The sequence below is a fragment of the Hyla sarda genome, chromosome 6 (assembly GCF_029499605.1).
Source record: "Hyla sarda isolate aHylSar1 chromosome 6, aHylSar1.hap1, whole genome shotgun sequence".
Classification (NCBI taxonomy): Eukaryota; Metazoa; Chordata; class Amphibia; order Anura; family Hylidae; genus Hyla; species Hyla sarda.
In genome coordinates this window covers 79,148,604-79,162,563 of record NC_079194.1, presented here as the reverse complement: position 1 = coordinate 79,162,563, position 13,960 = coordinate 79,148,604, and the positions used below count along the sequence as shown (strand labels likewise).

The 13,960-nt window shown below is 41.3% G+C and overlaps 1 protein-coding gene across 2 annotated transcripts in view; it reads left to right on the top strand.

Annotated features, from left to right (window-relative positions):
* The window catches only part of ATG7 (autophagy related 7), a 248,500-nt gene that overhangs the window by 100,207 nt on the left and 134,333 nt on the right, over positions 1 to 13,960 (top strand). The window lies entirely within an intron of this gene.

Here is a 13,960-nt window from a genome sequence, read left to right as displayed (position 1 = left end):
GGTATCAATTTTACCGAAAAATGTACTACGTAGAAACGGAAGCCCCCAAAAGTTACAAAACAGCGTTTTTTTTTTTTCAATTTTGTCGCACAATGATTTTTTTTCCCGCTTCACCATAGATTTTTGGGCAAAATGACTGACGTCATTACAAAGTAGAATTGGTGGCGCAAAAAATAAGCCATCATATGGATTTTTAGGTGTAAATTTGAAAGAGTTATGATTTTTTAAAGGCAAGGAGCAAAAAACGAAAATGCAAAAACGGAAAAACCTCCGGTCCTTAAGGGGTTAATCTGATCCCAGAACAGAATGCTAGAATTAAATTATACCCTTTCCCACATCAGCCTCTAAAATGAGTTCAAGAAAAAGATTGTAAACTTACCTCTCCTGGGTTGCGTAGAACATTTAGATGCTGGCCAGCATTAGGCTCTTATGTGCCAGGCACCAACATGAATTCTGCTAGATGCTACTCTTCTCCAATGCATCCATGAGGGTCTGTGGGGTTCCAATAGTTGGAATTCCGAGTCCAGAATTAGATTACAGTATGCCAATTGTACTAGTGATCTTTAATATCATACCATGTGAGCTTAGAGCTCCCTCTGTCTCAGGGCCTATTGACCCTTTAGACAGCCCATTTATCTGCAGCTTACAGCGCTCAAACGATTGGTGGATCATTCATGTGGCCATTGTTGATAGCACATTCACAATTTATGCAGGGAGATGTGCTGCCAAAATCTGTAGGGCTGCTCAATTTTTTCAGCTGATTACTCTGCTTTTACACGGGGCAATAATTTGGCCTTTTGGCTGATAATTTCCCCTTGTAAATGGCCCTTCAGGCTACGTTAAGAAGCAACAACTTTAACAGTCAAAATACACAATAGAAATAAATGCAGGTTTTTCCTTGGATATTACCCTTTGCATTTTAGCATGCACTACATCATGTCATGTGGAAAAAGAATGATGTATTGGACTGTATTGTGTTTCAGATTGGCAGTGCAAAAATTTGCAAAAAAATTTAAATCTGCCATGTCTAAACATGGTTTTATAGTCATTAATGTTGACAATAATTTCATGGAGTCCAACATCTTAAAGTGTAAGTCCAGCCTTGGTCTGCCACCTGTTCTGCAAAAATAGGTGCAGAGAGATGCAGCTCATGCTGAGCAGTACAGTCCCCGAGGTCTTTTCTGATAAACGGAACTCATGAACAGAACTTGATGGGTGTCGTGTGGTTGCCTCAGTAACTGTACTGCCCAGTGTGAGCTGTGTCTCCACACTGATCTGTGCAGAACAAGCAGGAAACAAATGGTGGAATTAAAGATGGCTATGTGCCTGTCTTTGGGGTGTAAAATGGGAGAGGGGAGATCCTGTAAGCATAACAATCAAGCATGTGGCGTAGGTCCGAAATGGAGTCATTATATCAGTTACTTTTTATTGATTTTTTTTTTTCTTTTTTTGCACAATATTTTTAATCAACCTCATATGGGATAGTCTCCCATATACTTGCTTTATACTATATTGTATATTTAACCTTACATATTGCCTACAGTAAGTTATGCCCACAGTAAATATACAACAGCACTATGACGCTATCAAAGGAAATTCAAGAGATGATGTAAAAGTACTAGCTTAACACATCAGTCTGGAAAAAGTTATAAAGCCATTTCTTAAGCTCTTTGAGCCCATTAAACAGCTGTGAGAAACCTTATTGAGTCTTGAGGCAGTAGTAAATTGTCCGCAGGAGGGTGACCTGGTAGAATTTATCTATGGGTGCTAACATAGTTCACTCAAGCACTCCTAGACGTAATGCAGGTTTATGCTACCTCGACCTGAGATTGTGTTTATAACTCCACAATAAGAAATATGAATAAACAAAAGAACCCAAAATGGGGGGCATGCATGTATCTCATAATGTTTTATGGGTGTCTATCATGATCCTAGTAATAAACCAATGGTGGAAACTCCTCTATACATCACATACCACAAAGAGAAAAAAAATGGAGTTATGATACCACTTAAATTAATGACACAATCTTTATTGACACAAGTTACATGGTTACAAGTTACATGGTTACAAGTTACATAGTTACAAGTTGGTTGGTATCTGGCTGAGAATCAAAATACGGGGAACCTTATGCATTTATTTTATTATTATTTATTTAGTTCCCAGTGTTTCTATTCACAGCCAGATACCAACCAAGCAGCAACAGCCTGATGTTACCAGGGTGGGCGAGCACCATTGTTTCTGGCCCTCCCCAGCCTATATAACGCCAGCCTGTTACCGCCTAGGGTGCCATTTTTGACGCTCCGGGCCTGTTGGTACCAGCTCTTCACCGGCACCCCTGTGGCAGTGGGTACTGGGGTAATAATTGGGAGTTAGCGCTAGCTGTTTTTGGGGCTAACGCTAAGCCCCGACTTAGTAATGGATTCCTTTAATAAGACTGCTTCCACTACTAAGCCTGGAAATTCAATTTAAAAAAAAAACACAACACATTGGAAAAAATATTTTATTTTAAAAAACACTCCCCACAGCCCTTGTTAGCCATTTTATTAAAATTAAAAAAAATCCAGTTCATCCGCAGTAGTCCTCCGAATCCGCCATAATCCTCTGCATACACAGATCTGAAACGAGAAGGAAAAAAAAACACAAAAAATCGGTTAGGACATTTTTGGTGCTCTCTGCTGGGGAGCTTCCAATTGTTGCAAAACTACAACTCCTAGCATGCCCAGACAGCCTTTGGCTGTCTGGGCATGTTGGGAGTTGTAGTTTAGCAACAGCTGGAGTCTCCCTGTCTGTGAAGACACTGGTAGAAGGGTCTGTTCACATTACACAAAACGTACAATGTGAAAAGAGCCTCACACCCTTACCAGCCTGGCTTCTGTCTTTAGCTCCACCCCTAATGACATCATCACTATGGGTGGAGCTACACTGACCCAGCCTGGACTGGAGGGAGGTAAGGGGACTTCTTCCTCTTCTGTATACATACTGTATATATACTATAGATAGCTGTATACAGTGTATACCGCCCAAAGGATTAACCTACACTGTCCCGCAGTTTGAGTTAACTCTTTCCTTGCTGGGCTGGCGCATAGCACACAGCTCAGCAAGGGGTTAAGTGGGCAGCAATGTGCATACTGTATACACATTGCAGGCTCATTATAAGTTCTTCCTGGGCAGTAGATATATGAAGTATATCTACTGCTCAGCATCAGCTGTTCTCCCGGCTCTGTAGCCGTGAGCACAGCTGAGTCCCAAAATTCCCATCAGGACAATCGCAACAGGTGTCAAGAGTGACACTTGCTGTGATCTGTTCCTTACTGCAGGTACTACTGCTCCCAATATGGAGCACACACTTCTCCGTGCTGGGAGCTGTAGTATCTGTACTAATAGACAGATGGCCCAGCTGTCACTTCTGATACCTGTTGCAATCTGTCTGTTAATGCAGGTACTACAACTCCCAGCATGGAACAGAGTGTGCTCCATGTTGGGAGCAGTAGTACCTGCACTCCTGATGCCCGCTGCCATCCTCTGGTATAAGCTACTTTTCTGGTCCCTTATACTCTGCTGTGACTTGAGGTTATCTTCACTTCACAGATTCGTATATGCCGCTGAGAGCTGTGAGTGGCCAACACTATCTGGCCAATTACAGCTCTCAGCGGGAAATATGTATCTGTGAAATGAAGAGAACTTCACATCACAGCGGAGTATAGTGCTTGGCAGTGGAGCGGAGAAGTGTGGCCAGCCTCCGGCTTCTATAGCTTATTCCAGAGGATTGCAGCGATCTGTCTATTAGTACAGGTACTACTACTCCCATTATGGAACAGTTTGTAGTACTACCTAAAAAATAAAAAGTTAAAAAAGTATTAAAAAAAACACACATTTTATTAAACACATAATTGAAATAAATTATTAATAAAAAGTTTTACAAAATGAATTATAAAAAATATAATATTTTTATAACTAAATGGCCCCTTTCTAAAAAATTTTATATTGCCGGATAGAGTTTTAATTAGATAAATTGATCCTTGTTTAAAAATTTTGTTCTAAAAAATATAAATTTCGTTAAATACAAAAATGGTACCCTACGAAATTGAACAAAAAAGGTATCACTTTTGTATTGCTAGAGTAAAAAAAAAAAATGCCAGCAAAAATGCCAAAGTTAAAACCCACATGGCCGTCTATGGGAGGAAAACGCAGAGATTTTTCCCAAAAAAACGCCATACTCTGAATTTGAAAACTAGCCTCTGAGATCCAAAAGAGCTGAAAAAACGCCCAAAGGATTAGAAAAACGCCAAGTCTGGCATTTTGCAGTTCACTATTGACTTGCAGCTAACATCTGGCCGCTGCCTTTTTTTCACAGAAAAAAACACTGTGCGGCAAAATGGTCGTTTTTATCTGTTTTATTTTTTTTGCATGAATTCCACTTGTTAGACTTTTCAGGCGGTTGCCTATAGTGACATTCTTTCTGAAGGTAATCAAGGGTTTTTTCACTGTTACATGCTTGAGGGCGGCATCCGTTCCAAGCATGTACCAGTGACGGTGTATTGCTCTAATGACGACTTGATTTAGATTAGAGTTGCTAAGGGAAAATGCAAATTGCCTCTCATTCTCGTTATTTTTAGATTTTTTCTTTGTTAGTAATAAGTCAGATCTTTTAATTCTCCTAGCCCTATCTAGAGCTGAGGCGATAACTGATAATGGATATTTCCTGGCTAGGAGCCAAGTTTTAAGCTCTTCTGCTTGGTCTTCAAAGATCTGGCTATCGCTATTAATGCATCTCAGATGCAGGAATTGCGAATATGGAATTCCTCGTTTTGTGTGTGGCTCTGAAAATGAAGGATGGAATTTCGCGTAATTGGTTTTCGATAACCCATCGTCACCAATGTGCTCTCAGAAACCTTTAGCTTAACGTCTAGGAATTCGAGTGCTGATCTGCCGAACACAGATATGAACAACATATTTTCTTTATTAACAGTGTTCAAATATGTCACGAATTCTTGAAATTCCGTCTCCAGACCATCCCAGACGACCAAAATGTCGTCGACTAAACCAAGGAAGAGTTTAATATACCTAACGTAGGGGTTAAGATTGGAAAAGATGTATCAGCGTTCAAAAATGGCAGGGAACAGATTGACATAGGTACAGGAGACCGGTGTGCCCATCGCAGTGCTGGTCTCCTGCCTATACCAATTCTCTCCCTCTTTAAACTTATTGTGTGACAAGATAAATGAAAGGTCATCACATACAAATTAAATGAATGCTTTTTTTTTATCAGTCTCTGTAAGAAACTCTCAAATGGCCTGCACACCCGCATCCACCTGCCAAGTGGTACTTTCTACCTAAGGTGCATAAGTCGCAGAGCCAACCCCCTGGATGTTCATTCGTCACGGGGATTGGCTCTGCGACTGAGTACCTATCCTAGTATGTTGAATGGCTGCTAAACCCCCTACTGAGACATACACCGACATACCTTAAAGATACTGGGGATCTCTTGATACATCTTGAAAGCTTTGAATGGCATACTAACTATAGATTGTCCTCCATTGATATGGAGAGTTTGTACATCCGCATCCCTCGGGATGCGGGTGTACAGGCCATTCGAGAGTTTCTTACAGAGACTGATAAAACTGGAGCATTCATTTAATTTGTATGCCCTTTTCATTTATCTTGTCACACAGTGAGTTTAAAGAGGGAGAGAATTGGTATAGGCAGGAGACCGGCACTGTAATGGGCACGCCGGTCTCCTGTACCTATGCCAATCTGTTCCTCGCCATTTTCGAATGCTGATACATCTTTTCCAATCTTAACCGCTACGTTAGGTATATTAAACTCTTCATTGGTTTTGTAGATGACGTTTTGGTCGTCTGGGATGGCCTGAAGACGAAATTTCAAGAATTTGTGAAATATTTGAACACCGTTAATAAAGAAAATATCTTGTTCACGTCTGTGTTCGGCGGATCAGGGCTCAAATTCCTAGACGTTAAGCTAAAGAGAACACATTGGTGACGATGGGTTATCGAAAACCCATCGCGTGAAATTCCATCCTTCATTTTCGGAGCTCTCATCCGCCACACACAAAACTAGGAATTCCATATTCGCAATTCCTGCGTCTGAGATGCATTAATAGCGATAGCCAGATCTTTGAAGACCAATCAGAAGAGCTTAAAACTTGGCTCCTAGCCAGGAACTATTCATTATCAGTTATCGACTCAGCTCTAGATAGGGCTAGGAGAATTAAAAGATCTGACTTATTACTACCAAAGAAAAAATCTAAAAATAACGAGAATGAGAGGCAATTTGTATTCTCCCTTAGCAACTCTAATCTAAATCATGTCGTCATTAGAGAAATACACCGTCACTGGTACGTGCTTGGAACGGATGCCACCCTCAAGCATGTAACAGCGAAAAAACCCTTGATTACCTTAAGAAATAATGTCACTATAGGCAACCGCCTGAAAAGTCTAACAGCCAACTTCTTCCTCTTGGTTAACAGGATATTCCTTGAAAGGAAATTTTCCATGTAGGAACATTTTGTTCACAGAATTGGGCCAGCAGGCAGCTCAAATTGGGAAACTATACACACATAGTTAATCAACTCATAACATGTCGAACTACATTTGTCATCTACATACTAATCTGCCCATGTGTCGTCAGCTCCATGTCCGCATTCGCGAACACGAGATCTATTAGAACTGGCATAGGAGCTACACGTCTTATCACCCACATGCACGAGGTTCATAACAGTGATACCACCTTACGTAAGTTTGCAGGTTTAGAACGAGTATACCCATCCTCAGATGGCAGTGATAGACATACAATATTGATAAAGAAGGAGGCACACTGGCTCATTAAGCTCGATGCCACAGGAGCTCTAGGCTTTAATGACCGCTATGAATTAGCCCCTTTGTATAATAATTTTAATAATAATTTTCTGGTCCAATTGCTTTTATTTGCCCTTGATATATTTACATTTTGTATATTTTGATGTAATTAAAGTTTTGTAGAACACATACACTGTTTTTGGATATACCTGTTGCGATCACAGGACCATATTTGTTTCTTACCTGTTCCGGTGCCTCTCACATAAGATGCGCTTGCGCACAGAGAGATGCCAGGTGTCAGCTAGTGGAAGCACGCTTAGCGTGTGAAACAGTACTGTTCCGTTACCACCTCTGCCTCCTAATTCATGATGCCTGTCCTGCACGTTGTATTTATGACCACTGGACGGTGAGTGCAGTCTCCTTTTTTCTCTGCTACATTTTCAGAGCTATATAATACACATATAACATACACTTCTAATATTACCGCAGACCCTTGTCCTTCTATACAAAAAGACTACCAGCTTTACAGATGCAGATTTTATTCCATATTAGGCCTCCAATCACGTTATGTTTTAACTCTTTTTATTTTTCTCTATTTAGACCAAACCCCTTGTGTTCACTAGGCCACAAAGGAAAATACTGTGTATTAACCACCTATGAGATACCATTAGTCCCTTCTTTTATTGTAGAAAACCAAGTAAGAAGTCACTACCCTAGACCACCAAAGTAATTGACATTAACCCTCCACTTTCCCGCCTCACATATACTAATGTGCCACAAACAGGAAGTTAATATCACCAACCATTCCCATTTTATTAAGTTGTATCCATATAAATGGCCCACCCAGCTAAAGAGCTGTAAAAGTAAGCACTGAGACATAAAGGGGTACTCCGGTGGAGAACAATTTTATTTATTTTTTTAATGAACTCGTGCCAGAGAGTTAAGCAGATTTGTAAATCACTTCTATTTAAAAATCTTAATCCTTCCAGTACTTATCAGCTGCTGTATGCGCCACTGGAAGTTCTTTTTTAATTTATTTTCTGTCTAACCACAGTGCTCTCTGCTGACACCTCTGTCCATGTCAGGAACTGTCCAGAGCAGGAGAGGTTTGCTATGGGGATTTTCTCCCACTATGCACAGTTCCTGACATGGACAGAGGTGTCAGCAGAGAGCACTGTGGTCAGACAGAAAAGAAAAGAACTTCCTCTGGCACAAGTTAATTAACAAAAACAAAAAAAAAAAACTGTTTTCCACCGGAGTACCCCTTTTAAAGGTTTTTGTTGATATTCTTATAAAGCTCAGGTGCCCAGGGGCCGTTTCCCAGCACAACAAGAGCTCATGGTTAGCTCCGTCCATCTCTTATTCGCCACCTTCATGGAGGCTAATGGAGACCTAAAACGTTTTGGAGGGGCAGGTCCACCAGAGAATTCCCCTGTCAGAGGCTGAATAAAGTTCTGTGATTCTAGCTCCTTGGTACCATCTCATTGACTGCGACCGCTGCAGCTCCACTGCATCTAGAACATGGCATATAAAAATAACAACTTCCTATAAGCCTGTTAGCACAAAGGACAGCAGCACAAGTGGCTGATCTTTGAATAGAAAATCTTCACAAAGGTACTACTCATGAGGACCTACGGTTACTGTGAAGTCTTTGTTTTTACTGGAAGTATGTAAAAATGTAACATGACCAATAAAGTTGTCGGCTATAAACCATGTTGTGCAACAGTGTTAGTCAAATCCCATTCACAAGATAACATCTGCGTATACAACTAAACTACATGTAAACCTAGCCTAATACCAGGAAACCACAGCTTTGTATGACTGGTTTTCCTTTTTACCATTTAAGGTGTCCATATTCCAGTCAGTATACGCAATGACAAGGTATGGTTGGCTCTGAACTTTTCACAACCACCCTTCCCATTACTATTGAATGAAACCATTTGCTTTAGGTCCAGCGTTGTCTTCACAGGCTCAGCTTCCTTCCTCTGCTCCCTTTCCTGTTTGTGTATGGGAACCTAGAAGGACAGGAAGGTCACTTGTTCTGTGGCTGAGTCCTGCCAGAACCTCACTACACACAGATATTTATTTTCATACATTCAGACCTTTGTCGTGTTGGCTCTTTTATTGCTCGTAATGTTTACATTTGTACATAGACTGGAGGAGCCTGTATCAATGGTCCATGCAAAAAGACAACATCCTGCAAAACACAATGTACAGCATGAATGACATTATATTGTAAATACTGCGTAATTGTTGGCTTAGAGCAGACGGCGTGAATTGTATTCCATTTCTTATGGTAGAGTGGTGAAAATTAATTTTTATTTTTATTTTTTTATTGACTTTGGGAAATGGTGCATACACCAGAATAGGATTGGTATGATTATTTTTATTTTATTTTATAAAATTTTAATATCCCATAATGACAATGTGAGAACATAATGTTACAAATCTTTACTAATCTATTGAAAAAGGAAAATTGAAATAGTGCAGTGACTAAGTATTCAGACCCTTTACTTAGGACTTAGTTTAGCCACCTATGGCAGCAGTGACAGCCTCCGGTCTTTTTAGGGATGAGGCCTCAAGGTTTATTCACCTAGATTTGGGGGAGATTAAGAGGCGTAAATAACCCTGCACAGGGCACCATATAACTAAAATCTGGCCTTACACATGAAATTGTACCCACATTCGCAACGCTGTGCTAGTAAAGTCCTCTGTAGCCTTGGCTTAGCGGCGGCTTATTCACAGGTGGCAGGGGGGTGGCTTTACTGTAGTGGAGTGACCGCGGCTTATTTACTGGTAGGGGTATGCAGGGCAGCGCTGCACTGACATTTGACCATGTCAAGAGTGCGCTCTGGTGTGAAACAAGCCTACGGCTCGCTCCTGCCTGTCTGATTGACAGGCAGGGAGCTGCGCTGAGCTAGTCATGTGGTCTTCGATTTCGGACTCATGCCAGGCCAGCATGAGTAAGAAATCAATACAGAAGGCTTGCAGCAGGACTGCTAGGGAGACCCCTAGTGGTTAATGTTTTACAGTTAAAATACACCATAAAGGAGGCAACATTTTTAATTAAAACCAATTAGAAAATTGTACCCTGTATGGACTCCTCTTTCCTCCTCCCCGAACGCGCGTTTTTGCACCAATACTTAGTCAGGGGGTGTAGTTAGGGTATCCAAAAGGGCAGTGTTTTCACCCCAGGGTGCCTCCAGCCCCCACACTAGTAATGCTGATACTGGTATCACTTTGTGCATCGTAGGAAGTGCAATGTAATGCATACAATTGGCGGTATGGCGAGGCGTGTGTCACCAAACTATGTATGTCGAAAAAGGGTGTCACCAACAGGAAATGTTTGGAAAGCTTTGCTGTAAACCAGTTTTTCCCAACCAGGTTGCCTCCAGCTGTAGCAAAACTACAACTCCCAGCATGCCAACTGCCAACGGCTGTCCGGGCATGCTGGGAGTTGTAGCTTTATAACAGCTGGAGACACACTGTTCGGAAAACACTGCAGTTGGAAATCTGTCTGGATTTATTCTAGGGGTACGTTCACACGGGCGGACTACGTGCAGAGTTTCCGCAGTGTATTTGTTGCTGGGAATCCGCAGTGGATTAGGCTACCATTGACTTCAATGAGTCAGCAGAAAATCCTCAATAAAGGCAGATTTGCAGATTTTCTTTTTTTGATAGCAAAATCTGCTGCGGATTTTCCGCAGCAAATACGCTGCAGAAATTCCGCAGGTAATCCGCCCATTTGAAAATACCCTTATATTTGAATTTGGAGAGTCATAGAGAAACATATAAGGCACATGAGAGGTTGCGGGGTGTGCACTGTGCAGATGCATGCATGTCACAAGCAGTATGCAAACTACAGTCCACCGCTTTGGACACCCCTCTATGAGGCAGAACACAGTTGCTCTGACGTACCCAGCCTGTCCATGTATGATATAGATTTCCTTCCATTTGAACAGGAATCTGGTAATGCTATATAGGTAAAGGTCACTGTGTCATTTGTATACAGCTAATCCTCCTCCTACCAGGATTGTGGCTTTATACAGATCCTAGTCCAATAATTATAGTTTCTAACATTACCACTGCTGTTTGCCCTAACACGTCTATGATCTGATTTTGGGGCCTGCGGTGTAAAGACTGTGACATTGATTGTACTATATAATTATTATACACCTTCATCTCATCTGCTTTGATGTGTAGGTTTTGTTTAAAGATCACTTTTGCCTATTTTCAGTGAATTATATTGACAATCTAGTGACATTGCTTAAAGAGTACCTTTCATGATCTTGTTAAATTTTATAATCCTCCCAGTTCACTGCCCCCATCATGATAAACCACCCCCTGCCTTTATTTTTTATTATTTGTTCGTTTTTTACCTTGATATTTCTCTGTATTTTCTTCTCAGTCAGATTCACAGACTGGGAAGGGGCGTTCCCCTTCAGCAGGTGTGACATCATCTGAAGCCATACAGGGGAGAACTTCCTCCCTCCCTCTGCTACACACAGCCCAGATCAGTTCAGTGTGAGATAAGCTATGATTGGCTAAGGCTGCACATCCCCCACCCCCTTCAGCATTCCAGACTGCATTTCCTGATTTTGGACTTCTGCCAGGCCAGCAGGAGTCCAAAGTCTGTGCAAGAGATGGTGGGAAATGAGCTCTGGACAAGTAGGGATATACCTAGTAGCAGCTTTTTTTAAACACAAATAAAGCATATTAAACTTAATTTTTTTTTAACATGGTAAATAAAAAAAAAACTTTCTAATTTACTTTGAGTGCAATAGCAAACATTTTTTTAATGAGAATGCCCATTTAATACTCTTACCACTAGTACAGAAACAAAGCTAGAATGGTTTGCTACTTTATGCTCATAAATTTACTTTTTATTCAGCAAGTTTTCAGTGAACATATTGTATTGCTATTACCCTGCACTTCTACATGTAACCATCATACAGTAGAGAAAAAGAAAGAGAGCACTCACCCATGATGGTCTTTCTTCTTCATGGATTTTTTTAATGAAAAAGCAGGGCTTGCAAGAGCATCTCACCGGGACGACGCTGGCCGTTTATGGTGTGAAACGGCCATCACTGTCCGGGTGAGACGCTCCCACAAGCCCTGCTTTGCACTTCATCACACAGAAGTGTGTTTTGTTTACACAAAAGTGTGTGTTATTTATTCTTGTTATTCTTATAAGACAAGAGAAGTGTTTTCGGAGCACTCACCTCTGACACTGGTTATGTTGCAAATTTTTCTTTATTCATAGTGCGAGATCAAGTGCATAGCAGGGAAGTGGCAAGATGGTACAGGAGCAGGAGGGCGAAGGTCCGTTGTAGCGCTCTTGCGCTTCGTCAGGCCCCGTCGGGGCCTGACGAAGCGCAAGAGTGCGATAACGGACCGTCGCCCACCGGCCGAGCCCACCCGCTCCTGTACCATCTTGCCACTTCCCTGCTATGCACTTGATCTCGCACTATGAATAAAGAAAAATTTGCAACATAATCAGTGTCCAAGGTGAGTGCTCCGAAAACACTTCTCTTGTCTTATAAGAATATCGTTTGCATACCTTGTCTGGAGTCGAGTAGCACCACACTGAGACACGCACCTAGATACAAGCTGCTTACTCCCTGTCATCCTACAGGTGGGCTTTCCATAATTGGACAGTGTTCTGACTAGTGCCAGGTCATTTCTTCTATGTGATACACTTATTTATTTTTGTCATTACAAAAATAAATCCATAAAGAAGACAGACTGTCACGGGTGAGTGCTCTCGTTCTTTTTCTCTACTGTATAATGATTTCATACGGAACTGTTATCACTCAAGAAGCACCAAAGGTCTAAGCTCACCTTTTGTATATATACTAATTTGGGACTGGCTGTAAGCATCCAGATGCTTGTGTGGTGCCGAGTGTAATTCTTTCTACAAGATATTGACTTCTACTGACATATTTTCATAGTGGAAACAGCTGATCTTAGGGTCTATTCACACGGTAGAATTTCAACTTGCGAAATTCTGCCTCAAATTAAAGCTTATAGACTTCTATGGGATTCCGCACTACCATTCAAACTTCTGAATTTTCGCTTGCGGAAATTCAGAAGTGTGAATGGGAATACAGAATCCCATAGAAGTCTATAAGCTTTAATTTGAGGTGGAAATTCTACCATGTGAATAGGCCCTTAGGCTAAACTGACCCCAAAGGGTGATAGATTTGCCCAAACTGAAATACCCATTTTATTATGCAACTTTATAAATGAAAATATTGCAGCTATCACTATAAAGGAGTGCCAAAGTGGACATATCCTCTAATTTTTCTCTTTTTTTTTTTTGTAGCCTAATGTGTTTTTTGCCTAATGTGAAACCCCACCACCAGATACTTTGAAAGTAACTAGTTTCTCCACAGGAAAACAAGGAGCACAATTTCACAGATGGTACAAAAATTGCATAAATAATACAGAAATCACAGTTTGTGTGTATCTCTGTGGGAGAACTAATATATCTGAATGTGTAATAGCCGGCCTTTTACTTGGATTGTGCAGAACAAACACAATGCTCCATTATTGAAACAGCCAACTTCTGCTCACCCTGCCAGCTCTTCCATGCTGCGGACGTTACAGGAAGACATCCATTAGTAGTGGATAAAAGTCCAGCGCATACGTGCGCAATTAAAGAAGGTTTTATTCCATAAAATATGGACACAAGAACAGGTACAAAATGTGACACAAAAGGTCTTGTGCGATTAACTTGAAAAGCGTTACAAGTTCCACCTGTTTATGTGTTCATATACAATGGTGCAGCACTCCAAGCACTCTGAGACTTAGGCTAGGTTTACACTGCGGAATCTCTGGAATTTTTCCATATGAATCAGTCTTCAATAGGACTGCACATACATTGTGTAGTGATGAAAACTGTTTCCTGTAGATAAATGTGTCCAAGCAGGTGATGATAAATGCTGAGACAGCAAAGCCAAATCGGTGTCCCCGTGCCTCACTGTGAGTCACGGGGACACTGATTTGAAGAAGCAGAAAGAAGGGGAAAGTGGTGATGGATAGCGTTCTCCCCTGCCTCTGCACCTGGGGACACACATTTCTACATCCCCCGCTGCCGGGATCGGGGATGGAGAGTTCAAGCAGCGGCGACACAGATTTCTAC